At 50.8% G+C, this 24,321-nt stretch overlaps 1 protein-coding gene across 13 annotated transcripts in view; it reads right to left on the minus strand.

Annotated features, from left to right (window-relative positions):
• The window catches only part of Epb41l1 (erythrocyte membrane protein band 4.1 like 1), a 127,581-nt gene that overhangs the window by 60,986 nt on the left and 42,274 nt on the right, over nucleotides 1–24,321 (minus strand). For 3 of the 13 annotated variants that reach the window (XM_036184394.1, XM_036184393.1, XM_036184390.1), the window contains exon 1: nucleotides 11,608–12,286. The exons of 1 other annotated variant lie outside the window; for it this stretch is intronic. The gene's annotated coding sequence lies outside the window, so the exon portion shown is untranslated. Of the gene's footprint in view, nucleotides 1–11,607; nucleotides 12,291–24,321 lie in introns of those variants that run through there. 9 more of the 13 variants (XM_036184391.1, XM_036184392.1, XM_036184400.1 and 6 more) reach the window with 7 other exon arrangements.

A 24,321-nucleotide genomic window follows, 5' to 3' on the forward strand; every position in this document is an offset into this window, starting at 1 on the left:
TCTGCCTAGAATGAAGCAGAAAGAGAATGCTGCCCAAGACAAAGGCCAGCCAGCAGGGCCAGACTGGTGACACCAGCACATGAGGGGACAATGCAGAGGATTATGAAAGAGAAAGGTCAGCCAGAGCATGAATGCTAACAGTACCATACCACTATGGTCTGGAGAGAGGCCCTGTGTGGCCCGGGCTGGGGCTGGCTCAGCAGGATGCCAGCATCTGGGGCTCGGCAACATTGCAGGACTACTAAGCAGCCTTCACATCCCTAAACTTCACATCTGGATGGCCTGCAGGAAGCTGTCTCCTCGGCTGAGGCAGTAGCCACTTGGCCTGGCACTGTACCACTCTTTAAAATGAATCAGCTGGCATCTGGTGAACCTTCTAGTTGGGGCTAGCATGAGTCAGCATCTACGTGGCCAGTCAGCAGATTTGATCATTTTCTCAATTCCCTTAGCTACCGCCCAGGCCAAACCTGATTGACACAGGGTCTCTCTGCAATCATTCCTGGGACTTATTTATTCTCCAAGAGTAGTCACAGGAATCAGAAGTCTAGTTGGATGCCCTCATTAAAACTTCCAGTGATAGTGGTGGTGGCACACGCCTATAATCCCAGCCCTTGGGAGGCTGAAGCAGGTGGATCTCTGTGAGTTCGAGGCCAGCACGGTCTATATAGTGAGTTCCAGGACAGCCAGGGCTACACAGAGAAATCCTGTCTTGAAAAAAACGAAACAAAACAAAAAACAAAAGAAAAAGAAAAAAAAAAACTCTCCAGTGGTATGTGGTAGCACAATCCTGTAATCTGTCCTCAGGAGGCTGAGACAGGAGGATTTTAGTTCAAGGTCAGCTTGGCCAATATAGTGAGCCCTTGTTCAAAAAACAAAACCCAAAACAACTCTAATGACTTCCGGTCAACATAAAAGACACACTCTCCTTACCAAGCTATAGGCCCCTGCCTGTGGCCCCGCCCATCTTTCTAGCCTTGGCTCCCCCGCCCAACCAGCTGACTCCGCCTCCTCTACTACAATCTGTCCTGCCAGCGTCTGTCTGTCTGTGCATGAAGAGTGCCTCTGTCCCCTCTCCTGGCCCAGCCACTTTCACCGTCTGTGTCCTCTTTGTCCACCCTATCTAACATGGGCTCCCTCCCTAACTTTCAATGGTTACACATGCGAACTTGTTTACGCTTGTGTAAATACTTTATTTGTCTGTTTTTTCAGTGGGCTTGCTTTTTTTTTTCTTTTGAGACATCATCCCAAACTGAATTCACACTTCCTGACTCATTTACTTACTACTGTCCCTCTTCCAGAATAAGAACTCCATAAAGGTCTCTGTCTCATTCAACATTGTTGCCAGGCCTTAGCGAAATTTTTGATAAGTAACTATAAACACTGAGTGAGATGTGTGGTTAAATGTGTTCAAGACCAGCCTGAGCAACTTCAAGACCTCACCTCACAACCAAACAGAGCCCTGTGCAGACTCAGAAGGTAGAGGCAGGGGGATATGGAGTTCAAGGCTAGGCTAGACTGAAGTGAGAGACTGCCTCAAAACAAAACAAGGAAAATTAAAATTATTCAAAGTTAACCTTCATAGTTTGCTGTGTGGTAGGTATTAATTTATCGACTTTTCGTAATTAATCCTTACAATAGCCTGTAACAGGTATTCTGAAAAAAAAAAATGAAGCAGAAAAATGAAGTAACTTTGCCCAAGATCACACAGCTGGTAACAGCCCCAGATCCCCGGCTGCATTCACCCCAGGAGCCTGCCTCCATGGATCCTAGCCAGCCAGCCTCTCCTCCGACTTATCAGACCTGAAACACAGGATTTTGTATCCAAGCTCCTGCCACTATGCCCTCACCACACTGAGGAGAGCCCACAGCTGCCAAGAAACTGACTTGCTCAAGGACATAGTGCCGGGCCAGATCGCTATGATTTCAAAGGCCTTCCTACTATATAGCATTTCAGCATCCTCAGGCCAGGGTAGCTCAGTGGATGCTCATTCTTTGCAGGGGTGAAGACAGCAAAGGGCAGACTTCTCAAGACTGAGAAGCAAATCCCCTAGGAAGAGCGACATTCAGGATCTGGACCAGTGGTTTGCATTTCAAGGCTGCCATTTCCCACCTGAGGAGACTCCAGGCCAGCTACTTCCCCTTTCTGTTTCCTCACATACCTCCCACCTCAGAGTGATACCATGGCAATACAAGATCACAGAGTCTGAAAGGACTCTGCCATCGGAAAGTTAGAGCGCCATCAAACGCAGAGGAGAGGACAGTCCATGTGTGTCAGAGACATGCATCCTTTGTGTGCTCTGGAAAACAAAAGCTGTCTCTCCTAAAGCCTGGACACTGAGGACACCAAACACTTTGCCTAGGGAGCTCTGGTCCAGGTGTACAAGCAGCAGTGGAAAGGAGGGAGGAGAAAGGGCAAGGAAGAAGAGAGGAGGGACGTGAGGAGGGTAGAAGGGAGTGGGGGAAGAGGGGAGGATCGGGGGAGGAGGGTAAGAGACAACTAGAATACCAAGAGATCTCGGGGAGATGTTTTCAACAACTGGTTACCAAGTCTTCTTCCTTTTGGGGGAGGTCAAAGGGATACATCTCTCCACTCCCTGGCAGCAACGTCTCCTGGGTCGGTGGCCCCATTTGTATTTCCAGATCCATTCTATGTGTGCATGAAACAGGAGGCTAGCCCACTGAACTGTCCCCCAAGCTTCCATGCCTGCTAACTCTGAAGGGTTTGGTAGGAAGGCAGGAGAGATCCAGTGAGTAAGCTGCCTTCTTTAGTTTCCCTCACCACGGCCGGTGGCGACAACGCTCCAGCTCTCTGTCCTGCTCCAGTCATCATGGAGCTCAGGTGACCCTGTTCCTCCCTCTGGGAACATCTGGGCTGAGGAGTGAAACCAGTTTTGCTTTGCTGGTATAGGTGGGTACCTCACACCTGCCGGTCCCCTTAACTCTCCTCTCCTCTCGGCCAGCACCTCCTCAGCTTAAGCATCTAGGGGGTTCTGCTTCCACCCATCATTAGGCTCCTGCCTGGTGCTGGGAGGAGGCAGCAAAGTCTACACAGCTTAGATGGTACAGCAGGATACCTTCAGCAAGTCTCTAACAAGCCCTCCTCAGTGCCTGGATGTCTCCATTTGCAAATGTGGAGCTGGCTGAGATGGCTCTCATAAAGCCCTTAGCGATGCCAAGCCGATGGCTAGTGCTCCAGAGTTATTCAACACCCTCACCTTTGCTCAAAGGCCAACCTGTTAGCACTCACACTCCCTCAGAGAAAGGAAGGCAAGACTTTCAGTTCTTGCCTGTATGCTTCCATTTCCCTCTATGAACATGACAGCAGTTTTGACTACATGGTCAAACTTGAGAGGTCAGAAAAGAAAACATCAGAAGTGTACACCTCAGAGGCTCTCTCTCTCTTCTGACAGGGGTGTTCCATCCCACAGCGATTTCCCCAAGGCTGAGCACTGGCTTCCTCTAGTCACACTGGATGGACGTGAAGGAAATGATGGGAGGGTGCAGGCTGTGCTCTGAGCCAGGCTCGCATAGACTAAAAGGATCCGAGCCTCCCACCATCCTTACAGGCAGGTGCTCAGTTCTAAACATGGCCCGTGGAGATGATAATTTGTCAAAGGCCTGTGGTACCCACAAGAAGTGCATTAAACAAAACCAAACGACACACCGAGGCCACCACCTGCCAGCACCGGCTTTCTATACAAAAGTTTCACAGACTATCAAGGAGCCAGACTGATGTGCCAGTGTGGACCAGGAACCACGTGACAGCCTTGATCTGCAGAGTAAGGACATCAAAGAGGAGAGATGTCTCCCGCCTGAACCACGCTCACAACTGCAGGAGGCAGCTAAAACCTCCTTTGTCAGGGCTGTCTGAAAGCCTTTCAGGCCTGTACCTCATCCATCTGAGCCGGGCAAAGGCCATCCAGGGTGGAGGGTTTACTCCCCAGACTGGGTCAGGTAGCCAAGGTCATACAGCTTGTCAGCTCGAGTACAGCCAGGGCTGCACCCAGGTCCGCTGGCTCGAAGCCCAGCGCGCCTTCTCCCTCAATCCTGCTACATCCCATGACCTCTAACTTGCTGTAAACCACATAGTCAAAACTGCTGCTGCCCTGGACAGAGAAATAATCAGAGCAGTTTCAATCCCCCACACATGCAGGGCACTTTACATTCTAAAGGATTGTTTTGTTGATTTATTTGTCTGAGTCAAGGTCTCAATATGAAACTGAGACTGTCCTTGGCCTTCAGACCATCCTGCCTCAGCCTCCTGGGAGTTAGGATTATCTTCATGCCCTACTAGAATATTCTTTCAGAATTATCATTTTGTCTGGATCTCACCAATGAGAGGTGATTGGCTGAGGAGGCAGAGGATGAAAAACGGAGCCAAAGCTGGGGTCACAACTCCACAGGCTGGGTGACCTTGGACACATTATTTAGACTCTCTGAAAAGTGGCGTGAGCAGATAGAAAGGAAATGTCGAAGGAATTTAGGGAGAATAAAATAACCGAAAGCCCACATGGCCCCAAGTTCACCCTGGTACAGCGCTCAACACACAGCAGATACTTGCTGGTGGCTATGACCAGAACGACATCCCTCCCACCCAGACAGACAAACTCAGGTCCAGAGAAGGTGAAAGCTGTTCAAGGGCCATCGAGGGGACAACTTACAGCATCCTAAAGGACGCTGAGAATGTCGCAGGCCGGGGCACATTAGAAAAGAGAGAGATGGGGTCTCCCTGGGACGTGGCCCCACTTTGAGGAAGGCAGGGTCAGGTTGTCAAGAGGAAGCAGGAAGAGGGAAAAGCAACTGAGCCCTCAAGGGAAACTTGTGGCCTCGTAGCTTTTACTTTTTTTTCCTCTTCATCACCAATAGAGTTCACTTGTTGAGAATGGGTCCAAACAGAAACAACTTGGAAATCCCATCAACAGGAGGCTGGGTAGTTCAGCTGGGATTTGTCCATGAAAGTCACCACAAAGCATAACAAAGCATTGTGATTGCTATGCCCACAGATATGAAAATTTGTGAGACACGTTTATACACATGAAAGTAACCATAAATAGTTAAATTAAAATGCTAATTACCAAACAGTTAATCCTGGTCGTGACCTTATCCTGACACAGAAAATCCGCAAGGAGGATTTATGTTGTGTCTGGCTACTTCCATAGAGTAGGATTACAGTGGGCAAGATGAAAACAAGCTTTTGAATTACTCCATTTTTTTAGATGTCTTTTTAAAAATTATACTTATTTATTTGTGTGTGTGGGTGTGCGTGTCATGGTACACATGTGGAAGTCAGGGAAATTATTGGAATTGGTTTTCACTAACTTCCATTAAGTGGGCCCTGGGACTCAAACTTATCAGGCTTGGGGACAAGCACCTTGACATAGCTGAGCCATCTCTCTGGACCATCTTTGTAATTAAACTAAGAGGCCAGGAGACCAGCTTGGCTGGAAAAAGCATTTGCAAGCCTGACAATTTCCATCCATGGAACCCAAGTAAAGATAGAAGATAAAATTAGGTTGAATCACTAATTTTTTTTAAACTTAAAACAAAGCAACAAACCCACTGAGGTGCTGGAGAGACAGCTCAGTGAATAAAAGCACTTGCCACAGGAGCCTAATGACCTGAGTTTGGGTCTCTAGAACCCACATAAAAAGCCAGACATGGCATTTTGAATCTATAATCCCAATACTTCTGTGAGGAGGGAGGCAGAGAGAAGAGGATCTCCTGGAAGTTCACAGACCAAGCAGAGGAAAGAAAAGAGACTGTACCTCAAAACAAGGTGGGTGTTGAGAACCATCTCCCTGAGGTGTCCTCTGACCTCCACTCCTGTGACGTTTGTGTGTCTGCCCTCACACAAATCACACACACACACACACACACACACACACACACACACACACACAGAGAGAGAGAGAGAGAGAGAGAGAGAGAGAGAGAGAGAGAGAGAGAGACTTTGCAAAAGAAAGCTGAGAAGAGAAGAAAGGCAGTATAACATTAGAGAGGGATTTGTTCCTATCAATCTTACTTCTTTCTCATTGTCATGTGTGATTCTATTTCTTCTTGGTTTCTTCCAGTCTGTGTCTCTAATAATCCACCCAGTTTTACACCGTTGTAATCTGGATGCTGGTGGGTTTTGTGGGGCTTTCCTGTTTAACATCAATATATCGGAAACACCTTCACGTTATGACCTCCGCATAGTGCTTTATTAAAGACGAGCTAACATCTAAGACTTCACACGCCTTAACTCACGTGGCCTAACAATCGCAAGAGCAGGTCTGTGGACTGTCCACATTAAAGGTGAGGAAACTAAGTCATAAAGAGATTAACTGCTTCCCAAAACTCTTGCAGCTGGTTAAAAACAGAAATAAGATTTCAGCCCTGTTCTGTAAGAGTCCCAAGTCCTTACATGGTGTCTTCCCACTCTCTTCCCCTCAATACTATAGATGGTCCTCGATTTGTGATATTTTTTTTTTTTTGGCTTTATAAAGATGTGAAGGCAATATGTATTTAGTAAAATCATACTTTGAATTTTTATCTTTCCCTGAGCTAGCAATGTGCCATAGGGGGCCTCCCGTCCGGGAACACTGGGTAAAGCGAGTCAGCTGAGTCAGCCCTTTGATGATGAGGTGAACAGCTTGCTCTGTGCTATCCTGCGCTGCTCAACTCGAAGGTTCAGTGTATTCAATGACATCTCAACGTAGGATTTTCTTCTGGTTACAATGGGTTTATAGGGATGCAACTTGATGTCATCACGGAGCATTAGTGAATGAGAAGAATGTGGTAAATAGAGGTGGTAAGAATGTGACAACTATTGGACCTTACAACTAGCAGGACTGGACCTTTGAGATGGCTCAGGAGTTGCTTACCCCCAGGCCTGAGCACCTGAGCTCAATTCCCAGAACCCACGTGGTGGAGAGAACCAATTCTCAAACAAAGGTTATCCTCTGCCCTACACACACACACACACACACACACACACACACACACACACAGTCACAAATAAACATACACAGACAGTCACAAATAAACACACACACACTCACACACAGTCACAAATAAACACACACACAAACAAACAGATGAGAGCTTCAAAGATGCCCCATTTTTAAGAGCACTGGCTACTCTTCCAGATACTAGAGCTTAATTCACAGCCCCTACATGGCAGCTCACAACCACCTGTAACACCAGCTCCAGGGCATCTGACACCCTCTTCTGGCCTCTGCAGGCACCAGGCATGCCTGTGGTACACAGATATACACGCAGGCAAAACACCCAAACATATAAAGTCAGAATAAGTCTTTTTTTAAAAAACTAAAGTTTAAAAAGCACACGACCTTGAACAAGTCACGCCCCTCTTCACTTTTCCAGCAGCCAAGCGTTTCTGATCCCAGAGCGACAGGCCAGTGACACAGCAAGGAACGGAACACGTATCCCACTCTCAAGGAGGCCCGGGGCAAGCCTTCACTCTTCCATTCACAGAAGGAAGGAAGCCACGGCCCCTCTGTCACTGGGCAATCACAAGCATGACAAGCATAAAGGGTGCCAGGGGCTCTGCAGCAGCCAGCTCCCTGCTCCGAGAGGAGGGCGCAGCGGCTGTACAGCACTGCATGTTATTTGATACAGTGGATGTTCCAAAACGTCCCCAATCATCTGCCTATTGTTGGACATTTAGTCCCAATTTGCTGCTATTATAGACTAGGTCTGACGGGGATTCATCCAAAGGAATTCATTCAAAAGAAAAATGCCAGATGCTCAAATAAGATGCGGCCCAGCCCACGGAATGATTGACAGGAGACCAGCCCTTCTCTGTCTCACCAAGCCTCAGGCTGAATTCCCTGTGGCTCTCCCCACCCCCACACTGTTCCTCCCTCAACCTGGCAAGCCACATGCCATCCCACGGAGGCATCTTAGTGCAGCTTCTCAGCCTGAGGCTCCAAGAGGAGGCTTCTCTGCAAGGTCACAGTCTGCCCCTTCTTTGTGGGCCACACACCTGCCAAAGAGACCCTCCCTAAACACCCTCCTACCACGGTCCTCTGCAGGCCAGATCCTTCCAAAGGTCCCCAGAACCTCCAGGCTCACGTCCAGCTCAAATACCTCAGCTTGACATTTAAGAGACAGAAGGGAAAGAGGAAAAATCCGTATAGAGTGGCAGTGATGTGCCAGCGCCATGGAGAGCCTTTATGTAATAACCACCATGAGGGTCCCACAGCCACATTTCACAAATGAAGAAAATGAAGCCCAAACTAGCTAAGTGATGTTCCCAAGGCCACAGAGCTGATACCAAGTGGAGTGAATTCCAGAGCTTGCTCAGAGGCGTAAGCACAAGCTGACTTTCTGAGTCACCCCTCAGCCCCTTGGGCCCTCCCTGGACTCTGTCTCCTGCTCTTCTTCAAAGCCTCCACTTCCCCCCACACCCTACAGCGTTCAAACTCTTACCTGGCACTGGTGTCCGGCTCAGGGGCCCAGCTCTTCTTGAAGCCTTTCCTGAGCATCAAAATGGGCAGATATACTATAGTGTACTCTTACTTCTGGGGCCGGAATGGCTCTGTCATCCATGACTCGCTCAGATTTTTAGAGAGGGGTATGTGTGCGTGTGTGCAAGTGCATGCGTGTGCACATTTGTGGATGTGGGCGTGTGTGCCATGGCATGTGCGTGGCAGCCAAAAGACAACTTTAAGGAGGCAGTCCCCCCTCTACTGTAGGTGGAACCCAGATCATCAAGCGTGTGTGGTAAGCATTTGAACTCACTGGGCCATACCGAGGGCCCTTTCTTTTTGTTCTTTTTTTTGGTGAAAGAATTTCACTCTGTGACTTAATGCTGGCTGGCTAGGAGCTCATTCTCCATCCCATGCTGGCAAAGTAGTGGCAATCCTCCTGCCACGTGCTGCTAGTACAGACATGTGCCCAGGCCCAGCTCGGACCCGAGACTTTTGAGGGAGAGCATGCATCTGGATAGGTGACTACTTCCAAGTGAGAAAACTGCAGATGACCTCGAGGAGGGTAAGTAAGCTCTGGAAAGTGCCTCTGCCCCACCTGCCTCTGCCCCACCTGCCTCTGCCCCACCTGCCTCCCCAGCCCTTAGCTCCCTTCAGCCAGCCCATAAAGTGATCGGCAAAGTGGGAAGAAGAAAGATGGCTTCCTCACAGGGTTTTGTGAGGTGTGTAGGAGTTGTACACGTAAGATATGAAAATAGCTCCTGGCATGTAGTAAGAGCTCAATAAAGGTTAGCTGTTGCTATTCTTACCCATAAGTCTCCTTTCGACAAAGAAAGCAGGGCCAGCTTGCTGCCCCCCCCCCCAGCCAGGCACAGGTCCTTGCTGATGCTTCAACATTTCTTCTGTGTGGCTTCTGGCCACCGGATCTCTACCAAATGTAGCAAGGGGCAAGTGACAAGGCCAGCCAGCAAGCAAAAGGCCAGTGCTCACCCCTCCCACTCATTCCCACTCCCCAAGGCCTTGGTAGCATCCAGACCACAGACTCAGAGCAATGAGGCTTCTCTATCTGGACCAATCCCGGGCTATCCGCTAACTGCCGAGTTCAACTGGACGCCAACCAGGTGCTCTCAGACACTGTCCCACACATTCCAGCTGTGTGACCTCTGGCAGGTCATCTCTCTGAGCCTCCATGCATCTGTGCAAAGTGTCTATATTATCTACCAGGGTTGCTGGGAGAGGGCACAGAGCACTTATGGGGCACGGCACACACTAAATGCTCAGTTAATACCATCTCTCTGATTGGACAGTCACTAGTATAGGCTGAAATGGTCATCTCCCTTCAATAAAGAATGCAGAGAGGTCTAGACAGTGGCCCACAGACAGTGGAGCTAAAAGACAGATGCCCTTCCCATTGCAGTTCGTACACTTAAGAGATCTTTTCTACCACCCCAACCGCTCAGGGCCAGAATATCTCTGAACCCCCAGAGTCCTTTCCACTCTACATACTCCAAGAGGACCCAAGGCCCTCTGTGACCCGGCCTCCACCGTTCACCTCATGGGAGCAGAGCTGGGAGGCAACGTGAGGGCTCTCCTCAAAGGGGGGGCCACAGCCCCCAGCCTTTAACATACAGCCTCTGGCAGAGTGCTATGTATGGACTAACAACCATGGCAGCCAAGAAGCAGGCCTCTGGGCAAGGAAGAAGTCCTAATCAAAAAGTTTAGGTCCTGAACACATTAGTGCTGGCTCTCTCAATCAGTAGCTGTGTGACCTTGGGCAAGTCATTCTTCTATTCTATACCTTTACCTCCCTCTCGATCTTAACTCAGTGAGAAGCACAGGGCCTAGCCTTGTTCTCATGTGGGGTTCTTCCGAAGGACCCCTTCAAGAAGCTCGGGGAGCTGGGTCCAGGGCACTGCCACAGGCCCAAGGAATGAATGTTTCAGCAGGAACAAAGTTCTCCTCAGTGGCCTCCTCCAGGACTGCTTTCAGGTGTCCCCCACATCCTAGGAACTATGTTCTGTGAGCCATAAGTTTTCTACACCAGTGTGTGGGCAAGTGGGACCCCCGACTGGCCAACAGAAGCTAGCCCCATGACTGGAAGAGCCACTCTGGGCCACCGTGACTGAGTAGAAGCTGGCGCATGTTGCCTCTGCTACAAGCTCCATCTGGAGTCATGGATGGGAAGCAGGCACATAGCACCCCTCTTCTACATACCCTAGCCTGGAACAAGGAGCCTCTGGGGCCACCATCACAGAGGCCAGACTGATGGAGCAGCAGGACCCTGCCCAGCTCCAGAGAGGTCCTAAAGCCAACCCTTTCACACTCCCACCTTGGGGTGCAGGGGAGGCGACGTGACAATCCAGAGTGACGGTAGGAACACATGGTTAGTGTTCTCCCCCACCAATGCATCGCAGAGCTCTGGGGGAAGCCAGAAGCAAGAACCATGACTGGCCCCAGAGAGAGAGGCAGCAGCCTCAGAATGTTTTCTGGATGCTTGGTTAGCCTTCCCGAGACACTATGGGTTCTCTGGCCCATGTAGCCAGTCAGTGGCTTCTGCACCCAGTAAATACCTGTCCCCAAGACCCCAGCCCCTTGGAGACTCGCCCTCTCCAAGTTTGAAGGTTCCAGGCACAACTGACACTCATGAGCAATCTACCTCTCATCAGGAGGTACAACTACCAGCAGGACAATGCCAGTCTGAATCCTAAGAGGTCCTGGGGGTAAGGTTCATAAACCCAGCTCAGGGAGAGAGAGGAGGAGGAGAGATGGGGAGCCTGTAACCAGAGGATGAGGATGATACCGAGAACTCCCCAAGCAGCCAACCTCTAGCCAAGATATTGTCCTGCAGCCTTGGAAAGCCTAGAGAAGAAGACCAGAGAACCAAAGCAGGCAGCTGGGGTGGCTTTCCAGAACAGAGTGGGCCAGCTTCCTGAGCCCATCGCCCAGCACCGGCTCATTCTACACCAAGGTGCCAGCAGACACCTCTGACTCCTGAGGCGGCTGCAGAGGTGAGAGGACCAGGAACGATCTCCCCCACACTGGCCAAGGGGGCCAACGGCCTTCAGACTGAGCTCCTAATCTCGCCCCCTCTCCTCCCTGAGGGCTGGAGGCTGGGCCTAGATGTAGCACACCCGGGTTCCCCATGCCACCTGATCACCGGTCCCCACGTGCCTACCTGGGCCTGGGGGTCCCCATCTTGGGCCGGCTGGGCGAGGGCCGATCCCCTCGACTCCTCCGGGCCCGCAGGCCGCGGGGCGGGGCGGCGCGGGCGGGCTCTGCGGAGCAGCCTGTTCCGCGACACCCCCGCCTGCTGATGGATGCCGACTGCAGCAGCGGCGGCAGCCGCGGCGGTCGGCGTGCGCCGGGGGCTGGGCACCGTGCCCACAGCCCCGGGCCTGGCGCCCGCCGCGCGGCCCGCCCCCGCCGCGGCCTCCGTGCCCAGCCCAGGGGCGGCCGCGAGCCTGCCTCCTCGCTAGCGGCGCCCACCCCCTGCCTCCGCCTCCTCGGCTGCTGCCTTGCCTCCCCGCGCCCTTTCTCCCGTCCCCGCCACCCGAGGTCCCGTACAGGACGAGGTGGCCGTCTCCACCCGGGCCCTGGACGGACGGTCTTCTCGACCGATCGCTCGCGGGCTCTCTGGGCCAAGCCCTGGTGGGGGCTCAGGGAGAGAGGGAGGGGGAGGGGAGAAGAAGGAGGAGGATCCCTGACTCAGAAGAGGTGACTCAGCCTCTGTGGGCCTCCCATCCCACGGAGTCGGATCCCCTTCACTCCCCTGCAGATCCCTTTCACTCCCCTGCAGCACAGCGCCGGGCAGAACCCGCCTGGGATGTAGCGATCCTCTCCCACTAGGGAACCCGCATGGCAACTGCCTTCCGGGAATCATCCCAGCTTGCTGTCCCCTGGGTGTGCGTGCGCCCCAGTACCTACGTGCCTCTGTGACCATGACGGTAGTGTCACAGCAAAGGAATCCTGTAGGGGTTGGACCTGTACAAAGGTGTTTACTATATACAGGGACATACCGTGGTATGTGCAGCCAGCTTCTAAGAAGGGGCCACAGAGGTCATGGCTCAAAGCCAAGCTAAACCCTGCCCCCCCCCCCCCCCCAGCAGCACTGTTACTACTCAAAAAGCCAGTTCCACCAGGACACCTCCCTCTTACCCAAGCGTCTGGCAGCCACAGGGCACTCTGGAAAATAGAGGGCCTGGGTTCCAACCCAGTTCTGCTACTGGTCCAGCAAGTACCCTTGGCCCTTTGCTGCCATGCTCTAGGCTTTAGTGTGTAAACCATGAAAGAAAGGATAGATTGAGACTAACCCTGTCTCTGGGCCCCAGTTGGTGAGGAAGGCTTGGGACAGATGGCAGCGGCTCATACATGCTCACCACAGACGGCTCCCACAGTTCCACAATGGTGACCCATGTGACCCTCACTCCTGAACATCACCCAGGCATGCTCAGGCCTTCCTTCACTCTTCCAACCATCTTGCACACCTACGATGTGTAGGCCACTGTTCTGGGCCATAGTGCTGAACATCCTGAAACTGTGAAGCCGCCCAGATGTGATGATCTGGGCCCTCTGTCATCTACCCTCTCCACACACTGCAGTTGTGTTAGTGTGTGCGTGTGCGTGTGCGTGTGCGTGTGTGTGTGTGTGTGTGTGTGTGTGTGTGTGTGTGCATCTCTGCTCAGCTTGTCCCACACCCCTTCCCCAACCCCTCTCTTTCAAGTAACACTAGATCCTAGCCCCAAACCTGGAACTCTGTAGGCTATGCCCTCTCCCAGCTCTCCTTAGGGGATCCAAGGCAACAGCTCTAGCCTTTGCCCTACCAACAGCCAGGCCTTCTCTTCAGTGTAGACGAGTCCCTTCATCTGGTGCTTCAAGAGTCAGCCCCCAGGACCTTGCCTGCTATCCGCTAGACTCGTGAGTGGACAAGAGCAGAAAGACACTCACACCCTCCTCCAGATGAGAGGTGGAAAACAGATCTGCTCAAGCCAAGTGGGAAAGGTTCCCTCACAGACCTTATATCCTGGCCCCGCTCACCCAGGAAACCTCACACAGGTCCTTAGGAGGACGGCCTCTGAGCAAATCACTGACCCTCAAGAGTATACACTATTTGAGTTCGGTGTTCATTTGAATGAACGCCTGGAACAATCTGCCAGACTCAGGAGTGACTTCAGGGGGCCTTGCTGCTCTGTGGGCACATTTGTCGAGAGGGTCTCCCTCCACTGCCTGCCTCTCAGCATTTTGCTTCCAAGATAACCTTTCCTCTTCTGCCTTCTCAACCACAAGCTCCCAAGGCTGCAAAGCCAAGGCCCTCCCATTCCTCACAGTTTAACTCTTTCCCAGAAACCCCCCCTCGCCCTTCCCCAGACATCACTGCCACCCCCGGCCTTCCCCTGGGGCAGAGCCTGGTTCCCAGCCTCCTTCGCCACATGGAGCCTCTCACTTTCCCAGGAAAACCCAGGCTACTTCAGGACCAAAGCAGGATGTTCCCAGACTTCATTTTGGATTCATACCCAAAGGGCCCAACTCACTTCCGGTCAGTGGCAACATGCTGAAAGTTGGGCTGCTTCTAGAATGATGTTTGTTTCTATTGCTGTTTTTTTTTTTTTTTTTCATTCTTTTCTGTGATTATTTTCTATTCTTACTATTAGCACTGTCCAGTTCGCGGAGTGCTTGCTTTCACAGCATCATTTGAGTTAACGTCTTTCCTCTCCCCAATTTATAAATAAGTAGCCAAGGCCTGGAGTGGTGAGTGATTTGGCCAAGGTCGCTCTACACAGTAATGCGGGCTCTCTGGACCAGGTCCTTTCCACTTTCCCCACAGCATTTCTCCAGAGAAATTACAAACAAGAGACCGCATGGGGATTCTAAAGATCGCGTGCTTCTACAGGCATCATTGAAATCACGACCCTGTACTTTTCTGCTTCCATTCCCCAAGCAGGGAAGTTGAGGCATGGGATTGATTCAATGCCACCATGTATCAGGAAAGCCTCCAAGGAGAAACATCAGGGATCCTGGTGAGAAAGAGAGCCCAGCACACCAAGTCCTCCTTAGACGTGCATTAGTCTGCTTCCAGCCCTGGTTCTGGCTCCCCGTTCTGTTTAGCTTGCACAGGTTGCTTGACCTAGCTGAGCCTCCTTTTAGTCACCTCTAAGTTGAGAGGAACTCCCTGCTGCTGCACATCTGTTACGGGGATGCTGTGATGGGAGTCCAGTAAAGGCTCACAGAGGAGGGGACAGAGTGCTTGAACTTCCTTCCTGCTCTGCCTAAGGAGGAGGAGAAAGTCTTTTCTCTTAAATTTTAAAGATAAGGGGACTTGAAGGTTTAGAAATCCAAGATCTGAGAAAGCCGGCGGGACACAGGGACAAAGCAGAACACACAGCATCAGCCCCAGGCCTCCAAGACGACTGCAGGGTCAGAGACTCCACCAAACATCACACAGGACTCCTCCAACACCCTCTGACCTTTCAGAGGAGGAACTCAGGCCCCAAGCAAAGCAGAATTTGCCAAAGCTACCCCCAGGTAGTTAAGAGTCTAGGGATTCCATCCAGCATCCAGGGCTTCTTGGTTTGGTAGGGGGATGGGGAGGGGTGAGAGGTGTTCTCAGCGCTGAAACCCGAATCGTTCATTCAGTCAGCAGTGATGCTTACTCCGAGGCAAGCTCTGGACACCAGAACTGGGGAGTGTGACCTTGAATTCACAATGGTCCGATGGGTAAGGGCAACACACAAGCCAGCACATTGGAGGGTGTCATGGATTAACCACTCTGCCACTTGCTGAGCACTTCCTTCAGCCTGGCACTAGACACACATTCATGTGCTTAATCCCCGAAACAATTCTCTGGCCCCGAAATTACTAATCCCTTTCACAGCTGAAGTGACTGAGGCCCAGAGGTTTGGTGACTTTCCAAAGCTCACCCTGCTGATAAATGGTGGGACTAGAATGTGATGGCCAGAGCCTGCTGATGCTAAGCCTGGAGCTTCTTCAACCCTTACAGACTGGCTCCTCCCGGCCTTTAGGCCTGTGCTAGTCAGCACTGGAGCCACTGGCCACAGGTGGCTATCAACTACCCGAAATGTACAAATGGAAACATGCAGTAAATGTAAGACAGATGGTGGATTTTGAAGCCTGAGTACTAAAATTAAAGAGAATGTTATATATCTCAGTCATTCTTGTATTAATATTATGAGACCAGGCATGCTGGTATGGGATCCCAGCACTTGAGAGATGGAGGCAGAAGAATCTGGAATTCAAGGCTAGCCTAAGCTACTACCCCAAAGTAACTAATTAATTAAAAATTACAGATGTATCAGATTAAATAAAATCTCATTAGAATAATGTCGTGTGTGTGTGTGTGTGTGTGTGTGTGTGTGTGTGTGTGTGTGTTGCTAGGAACCCAACCCAAGATCTTGGGCATGCTAGACAACTCTGTCCCTAAGCTATAACGCCAGTCCTGGCTTTGTGTGTATGTTGTATGTTTGTATGAACATATGGGTATGCATGTATGTGAGTGCATGTGGAATATATCAGGTGCTCTCCACCTGATCTTTTTGAGACAAGGTCTTTTCACTGAACCCAGTGGTTGGACTAATCAGACTGGCCTCAGAATCACAGGGATCCACCTCCCTCTGCTTCCCACATGCTGGAACTAAATGTGTGCGCCATCATACCCAATTTGGTTGTGTTTTGTTTGGGGTTTTTGTTGTTGTTGTTTTGATATTAAGTCTTGCTATGCTGCCCAGCAGACTGGAGTTGAACTCCTGGACTCAAGGGACCTGCCCACCTCAGCTTCTCAAGGGCAGCAACTAAAAGCATGCACAGTTGCTTTTTTGTCTTTTTAATTGCATGTATGACTTGCACATGTGGCTCACACTGTGTTTCCTTGGGTCAGTATAGATACTCTGAAGTCCTAATGGAGCCCATGGAGATGAGAAAAGGTATCTTGGAGGAGGGGGCGGCTAAGACACACTGGATTAAAACAGAGGTCTCACAACGAGGGTATTTCAGGGCAAGCGATCTGCAAGACATCCGGCTCTGGCCCCAGAGGGCAGCAGGGCCTGGGTGGGCTGAGCTAAGCCCCAGGCAGCTGAGAGCTGGGCCAGAGGGAGGAAGCTACTGGGGCCAAACTTTCCAAAGCAGCGTGTCCCATGGGCTCGGGAAGCTCAGCCTGGCAAGGCTGCTCTCCCTCACTGCTGGCACTCACAGAAGGCACTGCGGGGCAGCTGGGTCCGAGCGGAAGGAGAAGACAGGGTTAGATGAACAGCAGCACAGAGAGGCAGGGACCCTCCCCTGCTAGCTGCTCCCTACCTTCTTCCTTCTCCACTTCACTGGGAAGCCTCCCCAAACTGCAGTCCCCAAGGGTCTCACCTCCCCTTGAACCTTGGCCTAGATTGGGAACTGCATGCTCCCACACAGAGTCTGTGTGGAAAGCCACTGATGCCCCGAAGCTGCAGGGCAGCCCATGAGTATCGAGCACTAACTAGTCCATAGCTAGTGTAGCATGGTAAAGAGCAAAGCTACCCCTGTGGAGGGCTGGTACAAGATGGAGGCACTCCTCGGTGCAGGAGCTCCATGACCTTGGCAAAGCCTGAACCTGGGCGTGCTATGGGCACTGCCCTGTAGCACTGTTACAGGATGACAAGACATTAGCTACCAAGAGGGCCTGGCAGCCCAGATGCAGAGCTCCCCCACCACAGGTGAGCACCTCGGCTACCTCTACAGTACCCTTGGTCTCTTCCAAGTCTACATATGCTCAAGACTGCATTCCTTCCAAGGAAAGCCATCCCACCCTTACCCCTGCACCCCCTCTCTGCACCCTTCCTCCATCCATGCCCCACCCAGCCTAGCACGCCTTCTCTGCCTGCCACATCCTTCTCTCCTTCTATCTCCACTTCTGATTCCAGGCTCACTTGTCAAAGAGGCACTCTGGCTTCACAACCCTCATAGGCAGGAAGCTTAGCCTCCACTGCTTTCTGGGTACCCACAACCAAGCCCTGGACAGAGTTGGACATCGCCATGGCACGGACAACTGACTATTGCTGCTGATCTGCAGGGGCACAGCAAGGGGCAGATTCTGCTCACCTTCCCGGTGAAGGGTCTTTAGCAGCACCTCGGCCTCTGACGAAAGAACTCACTTCAGCTTGACTCTCGAGACCTTTGCCAGCCTGCTCTCTCCTTCGTGCCTCAGCTTCAGTCTCAGAACCTACGTGATGGGCTCTGGGTCTCCAGGGTACAGGAGCTCAGCCACAAGCTTGCTTTCACACGTGTTTTTTCCTCTGCCTGGATGAACTTTCCCTTTCCCATGGTCATTCTTCTAGTCATGGTCCAGGAAGTCCTTCCTCATCCCCTCCTCTCTGCAACAACCCCCTACAGCTAGACACAACAGTGGCCTTTCCCCCTCCAACCAGCACTGCCCACTGGCCCTGGCTTATGTGACCTACAGAAAGCCCTTAGCCTCCTGATGCACCGTAGCTTTATGAGAGAAGCCACTTTGCATCTTTCAAACCATGAGGGTCCTTCTTGGTGGTCATGTGAGCATAGTATGGTCACCTTCACCCCAGAGCCAGAGGTCAGGAGCAAGGGGAGTCGGGAGTTCACCAGAATGTCAGGACACCCCTGAGGATGAGTTCTGCCATCTCAATTTCACCTTGGCTATAGTTCCTTCAGGAGGCTCCATGCATGCTTCCAGTCACTGCCTGGGAAATCTGCCCTCCTCCAGGAGTCTGGGGACCATGCTATGGGGCCTGAATATGAAAAATGTGGCCAACTTCCCACTGGATACAGACTGCCACCCAGCCTGCCATCAGGAGCCCGAAGTGTCAGCTGAGGTTTTGTTGTGGTGGCATCACAGGTTCCTTGCAGTCAGAGGAGATCTCAGAGAACATCACACAGAGCCTGTGAGAAGGGAGGGGCGATGGGAGAAGAGCTGTCCATTTGCCTGTGGTCCCGGTGTGAGATGAGGCTGCAGCGTCACTATCCATCAGCATCATCTTTGCAGAGTGTTAGGATCCCCAGTTACAGGCTGGCACAGTGCCCAGCAACTGGCCTCCATTTTCTATCTTAAATCTCTTGCTACCCTGTAAAGTAGAAATTACATATCCACCTTGATTTTACAAGGGACAAAACTGAAGTCACTAGTCCAGTGTTTCTTTGATAGTGGATAGAGGATCCAAGATTCGGCCTCAGACATACTGAAACCTGGAGCTTGTTTGTCCCCTCATGACCCTGCACTCATTTGGCTGAACACAACATACTGTGGAAATGCTGAGGCAAGAGACAACCACACAAAGCACGTGTCAATTTGTGATGCATTTTTTTTCCCGAGACAGGGTTTTTCTGTATAGCTTTGCACCTTCCCTGGAAGTCACTTGGTAGCCCAGGCTGGCCTCGAACTCACAGAGATCCACCTACCTCTGCTGGGATTAAGGGCGTGCGCCACCACCACCCGGCGATTGTGATGCACTATGTGCATTTTTTTTTCTGTATCTATGTTATAACCAATAAGGAAGTTTAGTGTGTGTGTGTGTGTGTGTGTGTGTGTGTGTGTGTTTGTGCACACGCAGGTGTGTGAAGGTGTGCAGTGACAGATAAAGGACAGCCTTGGCTGTGCTTCTGAAAATGCTGTCCACCTTGTTTGTTTTCGAAGCAGGATCTCTCACAGCCCCAGGCATCACCCTGTCTCTTGCTCCCTGGAGCTGAGATTACAAGCATGCCAGGCTTATTTTAAAAACAAGACAAAAAACATGGGTCCTGGGGATTTAACTTGGATCTTCAAACTATCTCCTCAGCTCTGGAAAGGTGGTTTTGGTTTTGGTTTTGAAGCAGTGTCTTACTATGTATCTCTGCCTATCTTGGAACTCTCAATGTAGACTAGGCTGGCTTTGAACTCAAAGAGATCCGCCTGCCTCTGCCTCCCAAGTGCTGGGATTAAAGGCGTGCGCCACCATGCCTGGTCTAAGAAAGAACTTTTTTTTGAAAAAATGTTTTCTATAAGCTTGAGATTTTGGGGTGTGAAATGCTACTAAGCATTAGGGTCTCAGAAGAGCAAGATGTCTCTTTGTTTCTTTCCAACCATCTCTGCCTTCAAATAAGAGCTGATCTGAAAACCTCATGAACTACCATGAACTACCAAGCCAGGACAAACAAAATTCACCTGCTGCCCATTGCTCTGCTTACAAACATGTGCCTGCCTCCCAGTCTCCACCCTGGGGCCATGCAGCCAATACTCCACTTGCACGAGTTGGCGCTGCTCCGCAGTCTTTGCAAACTTCTCCTCATCCACCCATCTGCAGAGACCAGACGGCCAGACCAGCCGCTGCACCACCACCTAATCCCAGCTTTCGAAGGCAGCCAGGCAGCGACGTCTGGGTGTTCCCATCTACGTGTACCAGGCCAGGCTGGGTAGAGAAAAATGTCTGTGTGTAAACACTGCCTTCTGCTTCAACGGCTCCTGCTTGGACTCCCCTGGCCAACAGAGCCCTCTGTGACTTTTATCTCCCTGCCCAAAATAACCACTGGCTTCTGTAATTCTCTGGGCATGGATCAGGCTGGCAGGAGCCTCAAGCAGCTTGAGGCTAGGAAAGACACATTTTCATCTTTGCTTTCCCAGTGCACCAGTGCAAAAGTCTGTGGCATTTATCTAGATCCTCTGTAGACTTGGAAGGGACCTATGGTGGGAAGTGAGAGCTTGCTATAGGAAATGGTCACATGATCTCAAAGCTAACAGTTCAGTAGAAAATAAAATAGGGACACCAGCCAATTGCAGCAGAACACAGAAATCAGGAAAGGTACAAAGGAAAGGATGATGTCTGGGGGAATTCGGAGGGGAAAGAAATTGGAGAAAAGCAGACGTCACAGGCTTTAAGGAAGCCTTTGGACTTGGACCGAACAATCTGAACTAAAAGCTAGCATTAAAAACAGGACAGTGAGAAAGAACAAGGTAGGTGCAGGAAACTGGGCACATGTGGCTTGGCACTTGGGAGGCTGAGCATTGATGCGGGGACTGGAAAGGCAGATAGATGGTGCCAATCAGAGACTTGAATGACATTCCAGGTGGTTTCCTGTCTAGCAACTAGCCACGTGCGAGCTATGTGAAAATGAGACGGAACACAACGTGTACTGAGTGGTCATCAGACTCTGAGGATTTGAACCAGTTGTCACTGCAGAAATTTCTGCCGCATAGTGATGGGGACAATCGGAGGATGTCAGAGGACCTGGGCAAGGTGCGGGATATGACTGGAGCTGGTTTGTGACGAGAGGGTAGCAGAGGCCAGGAGCCAAGGCGGACCATTACAATAGTCCAGGGGAGATCAAGAGCCACCTCTTGGGTAGAAGGATGAGAGCTGAGTGGGTGAGAGAGCCTGGCCACCTGAATTCGGATCCCCAGACCCCAATAAAAGCCGGCCCGGAGGCACGCACTGCTATAACTGCAGAATTGTGCATGTCTATAATCCCAGAGGGGATGGAACGGGGAGACGGGAATCCCCAGACATTGAGGGGAAGGTAGAGGGCAGACACTACAGCGAAAAGATACTTTTGTCTCAAACGAGGTAGGCAGAAGGTGAAGACCAAAATGTGAGGTTGTCCTCTGACCTCTACATGTATGTTGTTGACGTGAACGTGCCCATGAACACATACATACACATTACACACACACACACATACACATTACACACACACACACATACACATTACACACACACACACATACACACACACACACACACACACACACACACACACACACACACACACACACGGGGATGAAAGAATCATATCTCTTTCCTCCACTCATTTCTTGCTATCAGTAAGGAGGAGAGTGCTGGTTCTCCATGTGTCGTTCCTGGAGCAGCAGAATCACTTGGAACTCCTGGTGTGAGACCCAGGAATCCACCCAGACCTACTGAGTCAGAAGCCAGCTCAAGAGTGCCCATTAGCTCCCCTGCCATTATGATGATGCTAAAATCTGAGTTCTGCAGTATACATAACACACCTCAGCTCCAGAGCATCCCTGGTCTCTGGAGTCAGAGGACCTGGCTTCATGTCCTGCCTCAGCCATTTAGTAGCAGTGCTTAATGTTTGTGCCTCAGTTTCCTTATTACAGCTCTAGGTGGTTATTGTAAGGACTAACAGAGGTAACATATCATTTCTTAGAAAACATCCAACTAAGCCAGCCATGGTGGCGCATGCCTTTAATCCTAGGACTTGGGAAGCAGAGGCAGGCAGATCTCTGAGAGTTCGAGGCCAGTTGGTTTACACAGTGAGTTTCAGGACAGCTGGAGCTACACAGTGAGACCCTGTCTCCAAAAAAAAAAAAAAAGAAAAGAAAAGAAAAGAAAAGAAAAGAAAAAAGAAAAAGTAAACTGTCCAGGTAAGTCAAGTGCTCAATGGACATTACTTAGAAGCAGAGACAGGAGGTCAGTGAGTTTGGGTCAGGCTGGGCTACAGAGTGAGACCCTGTCTCTCTCAAGAAGAAAGAGAGGAGGAGGAAAGAAGAAGGAAGGGAAGGAAGAGGAAGCAGCAGTCACAGTCTGCCATGGTGGCACACCTTTAATCCCCGCACTCCGGAAGCAGAGGCAGGACGGTCTCTGTGAGTTCAAGGCCAGCCTGGTCTATATCCAGTTCTGGGGCAGCCAGGACTACAGAAAGAGATTCTGTCTCAAGAAACCGAACGAACGAACGAATGAACGAACAAATAAGTAGCATTTGGTTTCCTCACCTACAGCACGAGCAGGTTGAAGGAGCACACGTCATCACGTGTCAGGAGACATGATGTCCTTGAAAGGACAATGACAACTGCATGGTTCTCCCTTAGGAAACGTATGTGGCGTGCGAGCAGACGAGTGCACATTGGCGCCCTTACTGTAAGTTCAGGCAGAAGGAGACTTCTTGAAGCTCATGCATAGATCACCCTCTGGGTCCATGAGTACTTAGAAACACTGGCCTCGGCGGTCTCTAATTAACAATGGTAATTCTGCTCTGTGTGCGTGCATGCGTGCGTGTGTGTGTGTGTGTGTGTGTGTGTGTGTGTGTGTGTGTGTGTTGTATTCATATCTTAATTTAAAGGAACTCTTTCTATGCATGCACACATTGGAAAGTGTATATGTATGTATGTATGTATATGTACAGAGAGAGAGTGAGAGGGTGGGGACAGGATCACACCCTATAGCCCATACTGGCTTCAAACTTGCAAATCTTTACCCTCCAGTAAAGATTCCACCAAGGAAAATTTGAAACGGGCTTTGGCAGGACACTGTTGTATACCGGATCATCAATCACTATGTTTCCTTCCCAGAACCTGTCCCAACCTGGCCCCCCCCACCTCCAGAGTTCCCCAGGCTCTTTCAGTGGAGAAATACACCATTGCCCCCTTTGCTGCTTCCCAAAGACAAGACAGATTGTTCCCAGGTCTGTGGAGCAGGAGCAGAGCCTGGCTTGCCTCTCACCCTCATCCGACTCCGAGTCCTTGGCTCAGAGGCCAACCAATAAAGAGGCTCCCCAATCTGCCTCCATCCCAACTCACTCTCTGAATCTCCCTCTCCCCCCCCCCCACCTCCAATAACCAAGCCAATGGCTGTACCTAAGGACACCTGGTAGGACAGTTATTTGGAACCGACAAGTTACTTCAGAAGCCAAGAGACGGGGCATGGGCAGTTCGACTGTTAGAACTACAACCGTCACCAGCAGCTCCCACAGATCACTGCCACGATGTGAATGCTCTAGTGTGTCAACCTGGCCAGGGAAGCCATGCCAGCTTCTAGGATGGACGGCTTGGATTGGTGACCATGCTTATCGTGGCAGGCAAGGCACAGATCATGGCAGGGAAAAGGCTATCAGGTGTGAGGAGAAGCAGCCAGATTGGACCAACAAATGAGCACAGGCTTCCTTGACCAGTGGGAGCCAACATGGCCGACTATACAGGCAAGCCTGCAGCACGTGCATCTAGCCAGCCAGGGGCCCCTTCACAATGGCTGCTGTTGCCTCTGCCCTTGCTACCCACCACACTACCGTGGTCTGGATACTAAGGACTGAGCATTAAGAAGCTGTACCAATCTGGACACTGTCAAGGCACTGGGGAGCAGAGACAGGCAGATTCCCAGAATTTGCTGGCCAGGCAGTATAGCCAACTGGAGAACTCCAGATTCAGTGGATAGACCCTGTCTCAAAAAACAAAGTGGAGAGCAAGAGAGGAAAATACACAATGTCAATCTCTGGCCTTCATATGTACACATATAAGTGCTTATACCCACCCACACATGCACACAGAACATGCATACACACACACACACAAATGAGGCAGATCTATGTGTTGCTATGTAATCATGGTTATAATGAATTTTTTAAAAAGCAGCTACAAAATACAAATATATGTAGTGGGTAGCTGTTCCAGCTTTGACCTTGAAACACTACCCCTAGTGTGGCAACAAGTAACTGCCATACCTGCCTATGACCTGCCCCTGGTGCGTGGCCAAGACAAGACCCCATAAGACCAGAGATTCACAAGTACTTGCTCTATTGACTCCTTGTGATCCTAGATGCTGGGTTGCAGACCAAGTCAGAGTTTTCCAGAGACCCATGCTGGACTGTACCTCATCTCTCCCAGATCCTGTAACTGATCCCTTAGTGGTTGTAAGTTACCCCTGAAATAAACCTCTTTTAATTACTAGATAAACTACGTGGAATTGCCTCATTAATTGCCGCTATAAATATATGATCCAAATGCTACAGAAAGTGTGTGTATGTACAGAAAAGCAATGGAAAGGATATATAATTTTTTTTGAGACAGGATCATACTCTGTAGCCCAGGCTGACTTCAAACTTGCAATCCTCCTGCCTCAGCCACCCAAGAACTGGGATTACAAACCTGAACCACCATGTTCAATTTAGAAAATCA

Source organism: Onychomys torridus, chromosome 4 (assembly GCF_903995425.1).
Source record: "Onychomys torridus chromosome 4, mOncTor1.1, whole genome shotgun sequence".
Taxonomy (NCBI): domain Eukaryota; kingdom Metazoa; phylum Chordata; class Mammalia; order Rodentia; family Cricetidae; genus Onychomys; species Onychomys torridus.